Source organism: Rhinatrema bivittatum, chromosome 17 (genome assembly GCF_901001135.1).
Source record: "Rhinatrema bivittatum chromosome 17, aRhiBiv1.1, whole genome shotgun sequence".
Classification (NCBI taxonomy): Eukaryota; Metazoa; Chordata; class Amphibia; order Gymnophiona; family Rhinatrematidae; genus Rhinatrema; species Rhinatrema bivittatum.
In genome coordinates this window covers 26,683,865-26,698,792 of record NC_042631.1, presented here as the reverse complement: position 1 = coordinate 26,698,792, position 14,928 = coordinate 26,683,865, and the positions used below count along the sequence as shown (strand labels likewise).

Sequence of the window (14,928 nt, the reverse complement as noted above, 5' to 3'; positions counted from 1 at the left end):
TAGATCTGAAATTTCATTTTTGAGTTCCTTCAGAACCGTGGGATGCATACCATCCGGTCTAGATGATTTGCTACTCTTTAGTTTGTCAATCTGGCCTACTACATCTTCCATGTTCACAGTGATTTGGTTCAGTTCATCTGACTCCTCACTCTTTAAAGCCATCTCCAGAACTGGTATCTCCCCAACATCCTTATTAGTAAACATAGAAGCAAATAATTCATTTTAGTCTTTCTGCAATGGCCTTATCTTCCCTAACCAGCCCCTTTAACTCCTCTGTCATCTAACAGTCTCCCTCACAGGTTTCTTGCTTTGGATATATTTTTTTAAAGTTTTTATTAGGAGTTTTTTGCCTCTACGGCTAATTTAATTTCAAGTTCTCTCTTGGCCTGCCTTATCAATGTTTTTCATTTAACTTCACAATGGATTTGGCAATGCTGCACAAATCCAACAATTAAGGAAAGCTCTGTGTGCTTGCTTATTACGAAAGATTCAACGACTGTTGCAAAACATGCTATGTGAAACGTTAATGCTGCTAAGAGGTTCCTGTCGCTAGCACATCCACATGAAAATCCTGACTAGAAAAGCATGTATGAAGCAACAGGCTGCGCTGACATTTTGCAATAACCTCTGTGTTAAATGCTCAGTGTGAAGAGCATTGAACATTTGGCTACTTTTGGTGTCGTTTCTTGGAAACAAAAGAATGTAATATGCACTCTGTTTAATGTTCTAACAGAAAATAAAAAAAGACCTTAGGTGCACACATTAGTCAAAACAAACACCTAGAAAATAAAGTACACAATAATAATTTATTTATATCAGAGGGACTACTTAAGATGCCAAACCTCCGGCTATAAATGCTTTCAAAATGGTTTGAAATGTATCAACATAAGTTAAAAAAAACAAAACAAAAACCTGTTTTCATTTTCATTTACAGTGACCAATAGTCATCAAAAAGTGACTGTCGTCTCCATAGGTGTAGAAAATTCAAAAAAAATACTTGGACCATGAACATGCTTAAATCATAGCACTTCTTGGCATTGCTCAGAAGACTTAACTTAAAATGAAATCTCTTAAAACCGGCAGGCAATTCCTATAAAGACAGTGTTCTCAATATCTAGAAATGAATTTCAGTGAGCTCAATCATTCACTTTGCAGGGTAGATATTCAAGCAATGCATAGAAAAAAACAAAAACCTTTCAACAAACATTTGCATGTTATACCAAACAGCCTATTTGCTTTGACTTTCCAATTTGTTTTTGCAATGGAACCGGTTCCTTTGCAAAACTACTAAATTTCAGAAAGTACATTTCCCTTCCTTCTGTTATCTCAGCTAAGTTATATTTATTTCAAACTAAAGAGCTGCTTCTTTGTGTTTTTCTTATTTTACAGACACTTCAGGAGAGATCATGAGGGAAGAGAGAACTGTGATTGCCTACAGGTAAGTAGTACTGACTTCTCACTGTACTTCCATGTGTATCTCTCGCTTCTATCCTATCTTTAGTAAACCTTTTGTCTGCTCACTGCTTTTCACTCAAATATCCGAGAAGAGCCAATTTAAAGCCCATTATTTTTTTATCCAACATAAAAGCTGAATAGGGGGGGGGTTATATTCTCCTCAGATGTTCCAACCTTTATTTGAATTTTTCTGAGGCATTTTATATATTTAAAACCCTAAAAATGCTCCATGGAAAAGTGGGTTAAATTTAATCAATAATGCACACTTTGGGGCCCAAATAAGTCTGACAGGAGTCCTTAACCTCTCCCTGCATGCTCCACCCCCCCCCCCTCCCTCCCCCAAGCTTTTATGTAAATTTGTTTTTAAGGCGTTTTAAATGATATGGCACCCGCGTCAGCATGGAGCTTCCCAGGTGTAACAACTTCATGTAGATCCTCTCCTAGGTCTCCCCACAGCCAATCAGGTCTTGTTTAGATTTAATTTTGCTTTATTTGCTCTCTCTCTCTCTCTTTATATTTTTGTTTTTAAACTTTTATTTAATCCTCAGGCCGGGATAGTCAACCACCCACTGATGATACCAGTGACAGTAGCTGGATGCGGCCTTCACTTACTCGGGATGCCAGGGGCTTGCATGCCTCTATCAGGCGGCTTCAGCTGCCGAATCCAAACCACACCTCCGGCGCTGCACACTCTTCAAAACCACCACCACCGCAGCCCCGCTGCAGGCAGGAAGAGGGTCGCAACAGTGGCACACAACTCAGCCGCTCACTACGGCCCCCCACCCTCCAAAATTGCCTTTACAAAACGCCATGGGGAGCACCTGCTCTGCTCCCACGGCTGCTGGCAACATTGCGGCACAAAAACTACTTCCGGACCCTCCAGAGCATGGGAGGAAGCGCCTACCTCTTCCCTCCTCCAATCCAGGCCAGCTTTTTGGGCTTTCCAAGCCCTACTGGGCCCTAAGCCTTCAGGGCTATCTCCACATTCTCCTTGCAGCTCTTCTTCCACAGGCCTTACAACAAGAGGCCTGCCGGCCCTGGAACCCCAGAGAGTTTATTTCTTTATCCCCTATTCACATTTATACACAATTGATACAATTGATACACACTCATGTATCAATTGCTGAAAGTGTTGGGTTTTCCCAATGAGATAATAGCAACAAATGCTTTTACTAGACGATCAGATGAAGGTGCTTCAAATCCCCTTTATAATCAAGCAATTAACTAGAAGTGGGCAGAGTGTATGATGAAACGTGATGCATAGCTGCAGAATAAAGGAGCCTGAGGTGTAGCCAAAGTTGTTTTGGTTTTTTTTCCTCGCCCCTCTTTTGGCATTTAATATCATTATCACGACAGCTGCCCTTGCAGCCTACTTTATCAGTGTTTATTAAGGGAGTCATGAAAGAATCCTGTGTTATAAGCAGCGTGCCTTCCCGATTCCAAGACTAAATATAGTCACGCTGTTGAAAGCAGACCAATTCACTGTTCACATTTTCTGAGTTCCAAGGCAGACCCTGCATCATGGCAGCATCCAAGGGTTCACTTTTCTTGCTCTTCCGAATGGTGTCTGAAGTTAGACATTGTGTTTGGGAGACCATACTTCCAGGCCGATTCCGTAAGAAACATGGGACAACGGGTGCTCCGTGTTGAGCGCCACCTCTCCTGGGCATGCAATCCTATAGTTAAATGAAGAGTTGTGCTAAAAGGAGGCGCTAGGGGACAATTAGGCGCCCTTAGCGCCCCCTTGGCCCAGGAGAGGTGGGTCTGTCAGCGGGTTCAGGAAACCGATGCTCAATTTCAGGAGCACCGGTTTTCGATATTAAACACTAAGGATATTAAGTGGGAGGGTGTACAGAAAAGCAGTATTTTCCAGGTTGCTCATAATTGAATGTAAAATATGCAGACTGACCGCACATTTTACTTACAGAACGCCTGGTGACTAACTAATAGCCTATCAAAGTGCTTTTGCATGTGATGAGTGCTATTAGTTTTCAGGGAGTTTGACTGCACATTTTCAAGGTGCTAAACTCCTTACAGTATACGGGTTTATAGACATCCGTCAAAAACATGCAGCCAAGCAGATGTAGAACAGTGCGCACTTTACAGAATCTGCCTGCTAGTGAAAGTGATTTAGTCCCAAGAAAATCATGCTACCATTTCATATTACAGGATCCAGGCATTCTTAGATAAGGTACAGCCTTAAATAATGTTGCCTTTTTTTATTGTGTGATACATGTGATAATATATATGTGCTATCATTAGCTGAATGATCTTTAGGAATACTAAAAACAATTATCACTAGCCATGCTTAGGTGGGACTTGCCAAACCTTTCCTCCTAACCTCCATAGCTTGTTGAGTTTTCAGGATATCCACAATGAATATGCATGACATAAAATTTGCTTACAGTGAATACTCAGGATCTCTCACGTTCTCTCTTGCGTATTCAAAATGAATTATCCTGTTTGTAGGTCATCAAGACAGGTTGGGGATATTCTGTGCTTGTGTGTCTCTTAGAAATGAAAAGTCCTGTATTTAATTTATATTTCTGCCTTTCTGGCACTTCAAAGCAGATTACGTTCAAGCAGTTTAGGTATTTCTCTATCCCCAGAGAATTTACAGTCTGGTGGTGAATGCAAACTGTATCATCTGCAGTCACTGTATAAACTACATAGGCTAAAGCAGCTTCAGAAACTTGTTAAGAGCATTACAGAACCTTTCACCTCTTGGTGCAATCAAGGAGCAGGTCAGTGGGGGGATGTATGACCTATATTGTCTCAGTCCAGTTCCAGAAGCCATAGAAAAAGCGTTCACATCACAGCTTCTGCTAATACTGCTATGAACCTGAATTCTGCTACATAGCTTGTTATTGATTAGTGACAAGGACACAAAGAAAGAAATTAGTTATGACAGTCTTTATTCAGCTCCCCTCCTATAACCTGTAACCTCTGGGAGCAGCTCTATTAGCAAAGAGTCACATACATTAGAACTGAGTTGTCCTTATTGGCTATGAAATTAAAAACGACATCACCCAGCATGACCCAATCAGATAGCATGCCAAAACAGGCAATTCAGGACACCGTTTTGGCCCTGGTTACTTGCAGAAATGCAGTGGAATCTGCACAGATGTAACAAAGAATTTTAAAAACAATTTAACAATAAAATTCTGATTTGAATATTACCAGTTGCCCTTTTGAAATACTGCATAGTAAACAAACGGTCTGGGTTTTTTGGTCCAGAAGTTTGATCCTGCTCCTTTGGGCTTCCTGTTAAATCAGCACTGGCCACCACATGGGGGGCTACAGCACTAGGATCCTTCATTTGCAGCTACCTGGAGAGAGTTGTATCCCATTGTTTAATACCTTCCTGTCTAGCCCAGTCATTTCAGCTATAATTTTCCAGCTGCTAGGCACCCACTAGAGTTCTCTTTGAAACCCAAACCATGTGTGCTCGAGCCAAGCGTATGTGTCCTTGTTACAGGATGATGGTGACATCCTCCCACCTTCAAGGCTACTAATGGTGCCTCTACAGCATATCCAGCCCCAAACAGAGGAATCAAAACTAAATCTCCTGCACAAAACTGCAACTCAACCATCATTTTGGGTACAACATTTTTTGAATTATAACTGTCTCTGTATCACTTAAGTCATGACGTCACCAATCAACTACTCTTTAGCTGGATATCAGAATACCATGTCCATGACTTACAATAGATCTGGTCTAGAATGCCACTATACTAATAAAATGAAGCTGTGACTTTTATCTCAGGATAATTCCCTCTCCAACTTTAGGTATAAGCCAGGGTTCAAAACTTGATAACACTCATGATCTTGAGTAAGTCACTTCACCGTCCATTACCTCAGGAACATATGTAAATTATAAACTCTCTGGGAATAAGGAAATACCTACAGTACCTGAATGTAATCTAGTTTGAAGTAGCTGACCAGTCACAAAAGGCAGAATACAAATGAAAAACTCATAAATCAGTCACACTTAACATTTAGTACCTTATCCCAGTGTGACATCAAACCCTTGCTATTATTCTTTATTAAGTCACATAACACCATTATGTATCTACTATTTTCTCTTTTAAATATAGAAGATCCTATTTAAATAACTTGTACCAACTTACTATATATATAATATTTTGGGTACCTTTATATCCATGATTAGTGGCTCAGTAACATTATATAGTGCAATTTAGCATAAAACATTTAGAAAATACACCAAGGAGAATTGTGCAGAATTGTTGAGTTATACAATATGTACATATAACTATATTCATATTCTACAGTAAGTATAGACAAAACTTTCTGTACAGCTGTTTTTATTTACCTCCACACAAAGTTTCTTCCTAGCCTTTAAACAGTTCGTTTTTAGCAAATCAGAAAAGCGAGTCCCTTACGCATAACACTCAGTGACAGGTTTACATCCCATAAGGTCGTGAACCTGCAGTTGTTTCGTAGCTTAATAAACCTACAGGATTTTTACATATTTACTTTTTATTCATTTAATACTTTTGCCCTTGCAAGTCTTGTTGTTCTTTTTTTCTAGAAAGAATAAAAACCTATTAGATATTAAAATTATGAAACCAACAGTCCAGTGAATCATCTTAATCTTGATCTATTGGTGCATGCTGTCTGTAAAATCAGCTAGTACCGGCAGCCTCAATGTTACAAAAGCCAGGGATCTCCTTACCTTGATCGCCTTTTGTCCAGGTGCCCAAGCTCTAAACACCTTAGCGGGTTGTGCCAATCAGCAGCGAGAATCAAATGGAGCCAAGATTGCTTTTACCAGGGGCCCTAAACCACATGCAGGTGACAGCCTCTCCATCCCAGCTGCCAATCAGCCTCGGCCTTCCCTACCCACTTGACTCTCTGTTCCTGTTACCCCTAGCGACGCGTCCCGCCTCGGGCTGCCAGATTGGCTCGCTGCTATTCTGCTCTTGTATTGTCTGCGGCTCGGATTGGCCGGCTGCTGTTCAAGTTAGATTCTGCGGAGAGAGTCGGGTTGGGTTGCTCCTTATGAAGGTACGTGGCGCTAGGAGGTGCGCTGGGCGTGCCTTAGTCCGTTTGCAATGACGAGTGCGTCAACTCTTCCTGCTTACGTCGATCGTGACGTGCATCGTGCGCATGCGTAGCTTATGTTAAGGTCCTGTAGTAGGTGGAAGCGTGTTAGTGCTCCCCCTGGCTCAGAATTCTCTGTTCATCTGTGTGGGCGGGGGGTGTCTGTCCTTTTTTATCGCGTGCTATCCGTTCCGATGCTCCCGAGCCTTCGTTGTCGCTTTTTCCTTTGCTAAGCTTAAATATTTGATTCATACAAATAAGCAGTTACTTTTTATTTTTGTTTTCATAGCTAAGGCTGTGGGTACTCATTAGGTAACTGAAGGGAGGGATTCGTTTGCATTCGTCAAACCCTGGTCTGGACTGTTGTTTTTCACTTACTCCTTTTTTGGGAGTGGCCGGAGGATTCGGATTAGATAGTCTAGGGGTGGCGGGTGGGTTTTTATGTAGTATTTGGGTGCGTTGTCCAATGTTAATAATTACTGTTGTGACTGTAAACAGTTGGTAAGTAGCTCTGCCTTCCTAGTGCGAGTAGGATGGATTGGAGTTATGTTTTGTTTTTTTACTGTTAAACACTTTTATTAATCGGAGGTTAAAAGGATGTGCCAGAGGATGTGGTTAGTGTAGCTGGGTTCAAAAAAGGTTTGGATAAGTTCTTGGAGGAGAAGTCCATTAACTGCTATTAATCAAATTCACTTAGGGAATAGCCACTGCTATCAATTGCATCAGTAGCATGGGATCTTCTTAGTGTTTGGTAATTGCCAGGTTCTTGTGGCCTGGTTTGGCCTCTGTTGGAAACAGGATGCTGGGCTTGATGGAGACCCAGCATGGCAATTTCTTATGTCCTTATGTTCTTATTGAGAGTTAGGTGGTGGGCTGTCCTCTCTGGACTCTCAAAATTTTTGGCATGGTGGCAACACGGCTGGAGTCCACCCAATCACAAAATCTAGCCCAAAAGTAGCAACAAACTAAAAAGTTGCAAAAATGTCACCTGGTGCCAGACTCTAGGTGATATACAAAATCAACATGCAGAATAAAATTCAGCACAAAACAAAAACATTTGTCAAAAGAAACTAACAAGGCAGCAGCTGCAGGACCTAGTCAAATTAATAACATCAGGAGAATGCCTGCTGAAACAAAAAAGGTGTAAACATTATTACCTATATAAAAACCTTCAGGTTAAGTGATGTTTTTGGGTAGAGAGTTCCAAAATATAGGAGCAGCCACAGTAAATGCCCTTTTTCTAGTTTCAGTTAGCCACATCATAGGTATTGAGAGAACGTTGAGTAGCCTTCTTTGAGAAAAAGCAAGGTTCTCATGGGGGTGATATATGAAGCATTGCGTTGGGCCATGTGAAGGATTGAAGACTAAATAAGGGAATCTTCTTATTTATTGCCTAAGAATTCCTTGATATGTACAATTACTGACTGCACATATTTATAAGAAAAATGTAATTTTCAGCCATAAACCCTAAGGAGGAATGTTCAGTGGGACATTTTTGTATAAACATACATTGAGAAATAAAATATGTAAAAGAAAAAAAAAGAAAACAGTGTAGTTACAAAACAATGTATTAAAATTAAATAATTTGTAAAAGACTTCAAAACCTCCTCCCAATCTTACAGTAATGTACACTAAGGGGTAGATTTTAAAAAATTGCGCAATCACGTACTTTTGTTTGCGCACCAGGCGCGAACAAAAGTACGTCGGCGTGCGCAAGGGGGTGCACATTTGTGCAACCTGCACGCGTTGAGCCCAGTGCGCGCTGCCTGTTCCCTCCGAGGCCGCTCCGATTTCGGAGCGGCCTCGGAGGGAACTTTCCTTCGCCACCCCCCTTACCTTTGTTGGCAGATTTACGCCTGCTAAAAGCAGATGTAAATCTGCGCGCGCCAGTGGGCTGCTGGCGCGCCATCACCCAACCTGGGGGCTGGTCCGGAGGCCTCGACCACGCCCCCGGACCGGCATCACGCCCCTGAAACGCTGCATCATTTCGGGAACGCCCCCTCCCCACCCCTTTTACGAAGCCCTGGGACTTACGCGCGCCCCGGGGCTCTGCGCGTGCCGGTGGCCTATGCAAAATAGGTGCGCATTTAAAATCCGGCCCTTAGAGATGCATAGTTAGCCAGTCTCGAACTACATCCCCCACAAGTCCCAATGCTGATAGCTGTTTATTATATTGCAGTTCTGTGCCCTGGACTCTCACTCAAAAGCTAGCTTGGAATAGTGGAAAATGAAAAGAAAGGTATTAGCTCAGCATGGGACGCTACTTTGGCTAGTGAACTCAGACAGACTTTGCAACAAAGCATTCTCCTTTTTGTTTGTTGTCACTGACAGAGACCAGGCACTGAAGGACGCCCAATAAACCACACACACCCTTAAAATTAGCCCGAAGTCCTGCATCAAAAAAAAAAGCCAAAAATTTCCCACAGCTGCTCACAAAAAGTAGCTCGATTTGTGCTTGAAAACCACCCATCTGCCAAGGTGGATACAAAATGCAAGGAATGGCTGGATGGGGTAACTGACTGATAATTTACTGATAAGCTGCTTGGTGACCTAGTGAAAGGAAGGGCAAGGAGAAGAGAGAGCTATACAATTGCTGCCCCTTCTTCTTCCCCCCCCCTCCCTGCCCCCACATGAGCATGCCTCTACATTTAAAGAAAACACCCAAAAAAGGTGTTGAATTGTATGCCATCTTCTAAGAGGGTGTTCTATGACTCCAAAACCTGTATGTGTATTATAGAAGTGAACCAGGAAGGTGTAATAAAACAAATCAAGAAGGTAACATCACTGGGACTAGACAGCATGTAGTACACCAGAGTTCTGAAAGAACTCAAAAATGAAATCGCAGACTTTTTACTAGTAATATCTAACTTATTTATTTATTTTTATTTAACAGATGTTTATATACCATCATTCAGTTAAACCGTCACAGTGGTTCACAAAATTAAGAACATAAATACATAGGTATAAAGTAAAACAAGCTCATAATAAAAGCATATAAATACAGTGTGATGTAAAAGTATTAAATTATTAAGACAGGAGGTGATAGCATAGAAGAGCAGTATAAGATTAAGACAAAAATATAGGTTAGTTTTACCATCAGTCTCGTATAGCTCCACGTTCTGTTTTGCTAAAATAATCTCTCTCAAAAATGCTACATACGGTATAAAATAACATAAAAGTAGTAAAATACAATATTTGGTAGTTAAAAACCAATATATGCTTTGTTAAAAAGCCAGGTTTTTAATTCTCTTTTGAAAAAACTTTAAAATCAGCCTGCAATCTCGGTTCAATCGATAAGTCATTCCACAATTTTGGACCTGCCAATGACACTGCCCTCTCTCGTACTTGGCAAAGCCTCGCAGAGCTTACTGATGGGATGGTCAGCAGGCCTTTATTTCAAAGCAGCTACAATATCAGAGGACTGGAGGGCAGTTAGCATAATGTCCGTTTTTAAAAAGGACTCCAGAGGTGTTCTGAGAATCCACAGACCGAGGAGCCTGATGTCTGTGTGGATAGATGCAGACTAATGGGGCAGAACCAATGTTGATTTAGCAAAGGAAAGTTTTGCTTTAAAAATCTTAGATTTCTTTTTTTTTTAAAGGGTTAATAAGCATGTGGATTGTGGGTGTCTCAGTTGATTATAATGCTGGATCTTCAGAAGGCATTTGACAAAGTCCCTCATAAAACAAATTCTCAAGAAATTAAGACATGGAGGAAGTGGTCTATCATGGATTGGTAACATTAAAGAATAAGAAAAACAAATTAGGACTAAACGATAATTTCTCTCAGTGAAGATAGGTAAATAGTGGTGAGCCTTAGGGCTCTGTACTGAAATTGGGGCTTTTTAAATATTTTTATAAATGTGGAAAAGGTTGATGAATGAGGTGATTACATTTGCAGATGACATAAACTTACAGTCACAAGCTAATTGTAAGGGGACCTTGAGAGACTGGGGGATTGGGCCTCTAAATAGTAGATGAAATTATGTGGATAAGTGAGGTGCAGAAGGAAGAATAATCCAAACTGTAGGTACACATTAGGTGTCACCACCCAGGAAAAGGATCTTGGAATCATTGTGGACAATACTTGGCCAAGTGCACAGTGGTGGCCACAAAAGCAGTGAGAATGGTGGCTATTAGAAAGGAATGAAAAATAAAACAGGATATCATATTCTATTTGTCTTGAACCTTGGTGAGACCACACCTTGAGTACTGTGTGTAGTTCTGATCATCCCATCTCAAAAAAGATATAGTGGAACTGGAAATGGTACAGAGATGAGCAACCACATTGATAAACTGGATAGAACAGCTCCCCAATGAGGAAAGGCTAAACTGGATAGGGCTGTTCATCCTGAAGAAGAGATGGCGGAGAGGAGGAGTGAGATGGCATGGGTAAGTAGGAAATGGTTATTTACCTTTCAAACTCTAAAACTGGGGAATACTTCATAAAGCTAATAGGTAGCACATTTAAAACAAAGTGGATAGAGTATTTTTTCACTCTGTGCCCAATTAAACTGTGGAATTTGTTGCCAGAGGGTGTGGTGAAAGCACTTAGCATAGCTGAGTTTCAGACAAGTTCCTGAATAAAAAAAATCCTGAAGCCATTAACCACATAGATGTAGGAAAACTGCCGACTCCTCCTTTGCTCCAATTCCTTCAGCTCTACTGATGGGGGTCCCTGCGCTCTCCTGATCCGCACCACCCCTGCAGGTCCCCATTTCCCCCCTGATCTCCCAGGAGGGTGTGGATTCCAGCGGCGGATGGGGAAGTGGAGTCAGATCTCCCAGGAGGGCAGGGACCCCCAGTGACAGCTTTGGGGGGGAGGGGTGCAAGGGAAGGGTGAGCATGTGGTGTGCAGCAGGGTGAGTGCTGCGAGTGGCCTTCTGGTGGTGGATGTGAATGGGATGTGGGGAAGGGGTTTCTGAGGATATGTTTTTCTGTTTGGGGGGGGGGGGAGTGTATGGAAGGGTATGCAGGAAGGGGGTAACTTCCCTCCCCATTGCACTCTACACTTTGTGTCTACTTCCTCCCCTTCCTCCCTCCTGCAGTGTCTGCATTCCTCCCCACTCCCTTGACCACAAGACCTGCAGTTTGCGTGAGGCTTTGAGTTTCACAGTTTTGTTTGTGGGCTCCACGTCTGCCTTTGGTGCCTGCTCGCCCCCGTGGCCAGGCCAGTAACCTGCGGGGTATGTGTTGTAAAGCCACTGCATGTTTTCTTCAGTCTCTGGGGCCTGCCCTTCCATAGTCTGTGTGGGTTGGTTCATACATTGGTGCCAAGTGCATGTGTTGAGGGGTTAGTTTGTTTTTCTTTTTTACTGTTCTCTGGTGTTTGAGTTGAACTTTGTTCAGGGAAGGCAGTATATAACTGTAGCATAATATTAATCTGAGGCTGTGGTTTTTGCCCCTCAGTCATTTCCTTTAGATAACTCTCCAAGCAAATTTTTTTTTTTTTTTGGTCTGGGAGGTGAATCAAACCAATACAGATGCAATTGGAATTTTAGTTCGGTCTGTATTTGTCTGTAAACATGGAAAAGCAGAAAGCCTAGTTGTAGAACAGGATCAGATGGTTTAGACTAAAAAGCTTCTTACTGTTGAGGACACCTGCTGTGCCAGAGACTACCCCTGCAGCCAGAAAGACAAAAGCAAATACTGAAATACCTACAAAAGCAGGGGAACTGGGTACACAAAGCTGAATGACTAGTATTGAAAAACAGGAGTCGGTAATCAACATTTTTTTGAAAGGATTGCCCAAATTAATCAGTGAAATATAAATGCTAACTCTGTAATGCAAGTCCAATAAGTTATGCAATTTTATATATCAGTCTTACAGAAACTGTTAAAGAAAGGGATCCAGTCCCCTCTCCAACCTTGCTTCTCCAAAACTACGCATTTCTAGGCCACATTTATCATCCACGCTCCAGATCGTTCCTTGTTTATCACACAGTACTATCCAAGGAATTTCTGTGGGCACGTTCAGAAGTGAAACGTTTTGTCCAATATGACCATGCAGGAAGTGTAAGGTAATTTGTGACACTGCCAGAGCAGTTTCCAGGACTGTAGGAGAATTTTAGACTAATCTTTGTCATTTTCTTTTCATCTTTATAGACTAGTTTTTTTTTAATTGTGATAATTATTGCTTGTCATACATATACGGGCAATTTTCTGTTCAACCTGCATGGCAGGTTGTTCAGAATATCTGCTTTTTGGTTCTAATCCATCTTCTTTAATCTTGGTGCTCCTTTTTTCCGTTGCCCAGTTTTGTTTCTTGTACTTGCATGTGCCTTTGGAAAAAGAGCTGTGTACTTTTATAGAAATGGCCACACCCCTGTTTTGCAAGCCTGCTTTGAGCTTTTTCTTCAGAGTTTTGTGTGATATTCGTACTGTGATGCTTGCATGGGGTTTTGATGAGAACACTGATTTACTTACATGCATGGATGGGGGGAATGGTTAAGAAGGAGATTTCTTTTTTTTATATATAAACATCAAAATCCTTATTTTAGAATTAGGTATTTAGAAATCAAAATGATTGTTTTAAATGCCAGTTTAAATACACGGACAGATTTTTGCTAGGAATGCTGCTCAGTCTCTTATCTGTAAAGTTATTTGAAACATGCAATTATCTGGAGTCAGGAGATATCCCACAAACTTGGGTCGTGCTACGTGAAAGCTCTGTCCCCTACACCACCTCAAGTTAAGGGAGAGTCTGCTATAAGGATCACAGCAGTTTTAAACCCTAAGAGAGGAACAAGGGGTGCAAAAGCAGAAAGAGAGCCCTGGACTAGTCTGATCTGCTATCTTCGGGTCCACCGATAGGACAACCAGGAAAGAAAATCATACTCAACTGCAGAGACTTGCCAGGGATGATGAGTCCCAAGTTCAAATAAACTTTTAAACTTACACGCAGCGAGTCTTGGTTTTTCTGAGAGAATATAACAAATACAAATTTGACACATTCTTTCTCAATATGCATGCAGTGAAACACTGGCAGCCAAGTTCAGTACACAATGAACACTGCCATGGCAGAGATGCAGGATGTCAGGGCATGATGTGTGCGTAAGGGGGGGCAAGCTAAACTCAGGAAGAGGCTGGTCAGGCAAGGAGCTCAGGGTGGGACAGGCTTAATTACTGAGTCAGTGCAGGGATCATGGCTGCCAAGCATTGAGAACTGATCAACCGGAACTGTGTGTGTATATATTTTATCTTACTTTACCTCTATTAGATTGCAAAAAGAGGACCATACTTAAGGGTTAATTTATCTTATAGCCGATATACTTAAAGTTGACATGACTTATCACCACCACTAAGTAATATTTAATATGAAACTATGTTACAGTATTTTGATGGCACCTGTTAAGTTAATATAATTCAACACATGGAAGTTTGAAATTATGTGCCTTATTGTGAACCGTTGTGACGGCAGCTAGCTTAACGACGGTATAGAAAAGATTTTAAATTTATTTTTTTTTAATAAATTAAATAAAATATAGCCCACTGATGGCTCCTGCTGGCGGGAGGACAGCACTGCAGACAGTCCCTTAGGGAATCTACAAATTCAATTTTTACAAAGGAATAGTTGAACATGGCTAAAAAGCTACTTAAATTTATAGGCATGTGCACAAAGCTTTCTAATACCTCTTTTAGAATTTTTGCATAATCACTGATTATCTACAGAACATCCAAATTGCAGAGTTGTAAAAGGGACTTGTGATTCACAATAGGTATAGGACTCTTCACGTAAGGACCGTATCTGTAAAATAGTACACTTCTTAACACGGCACATTTAACACCAGTCCCGGAGCCGGTGTTAAGTCTTTGCTGCGCATGAAGGGCTCACTAAAAAGCAAAAAATCCTGCTTTCTGTGGTTCCTCTTAGTTACCAAAATGATAAGGGGAATGGAACAACTCCCCTATGAGGAAAGACTAAAGAGGTTAGGACTTTTCAGCTTGGAGAAGAGACGACTGAGGGGGGATATGATAGAGGTCTTTAAGATCATGAGAGGTCTAGAACGGGTAGATGTGAATCGGTTATTTACTCTTTCGGATAGTAGAAAGACTAGGGGGCACTCCATGAAGTTAGCATGGGGCACATTTAAAACTAATCGGAGAAAGTTCTTTTTTACTCAACGCACAATTAAACTCTGGAATTTGTTGCCAGAGGATGTGGTTAGTGCAGTTAGTATAGCTGTGTTTAAAAAAGGATTGGATAAGTTCTTGGAGGAGAAGTCCATTACCTGCTATTAAGTTCACTTAGAGAATAGCCACTGCCATTAGCAATGGTTACATGGAATAGACTTAGTTTTTGGGTACTTGCCAGGTTCTTATGGCCTGGATTGGCCACTGTTGGAAACAGGATGCTGGGCTTGATGGACCCTTGGTCTGACCCAGTATGGCATTTTCTTATGTTCTTAAT

At 41.4% G+C, this 14,928-nt stretch overlaps 1 protein-coding gene and 1 long non-coding RNA gene across 5 annotated transcripts in view; one reads left to right on the top strand and one right to left on the bottom strand.

Moving 5' to 3' along the window:
* LOC115079295 overlaps window positions 1-2,746 on the top strand; it is a 160,288-nt gene extending 157,542 nt beyond the window's left edge. For all 3 annotated transcript variants that reach the window (XR_003853245.1, XR_003853247.1, XR_003853246.1), the window contains 2 exons: window positions 1,390-1,438; window positions 2,004-2,746. This is a non-coding gene — a long non-coding RNA (uncharacterized LOC115079295). The remainder of the gene's footprint in view (window positions 1-1,389; window positions 1,439-2,003) is intronic.
* NUCB2 (nucleobindin 2) overlaps window positions 1-6,434 on the bottom strand; it is a 45,982-nt gene extending 39,548 nt beyond the window's left edge. The window contains exon 1 of one of the 2 annotated variants that reach the window (XM_029582694.1): window positions 6,152-6,434. The gene's annotated coding sequence lies outside the window, so the exon portion shown is untranslated. The remainder of the gene's footprint in view (window positions 1-6,151) is intronic. The other variant, XM_029582693.1, reaches the window with a different exon arrangement.
* Window positions 6,435-14,928: the final 8,494 nt, after the last annotated feature.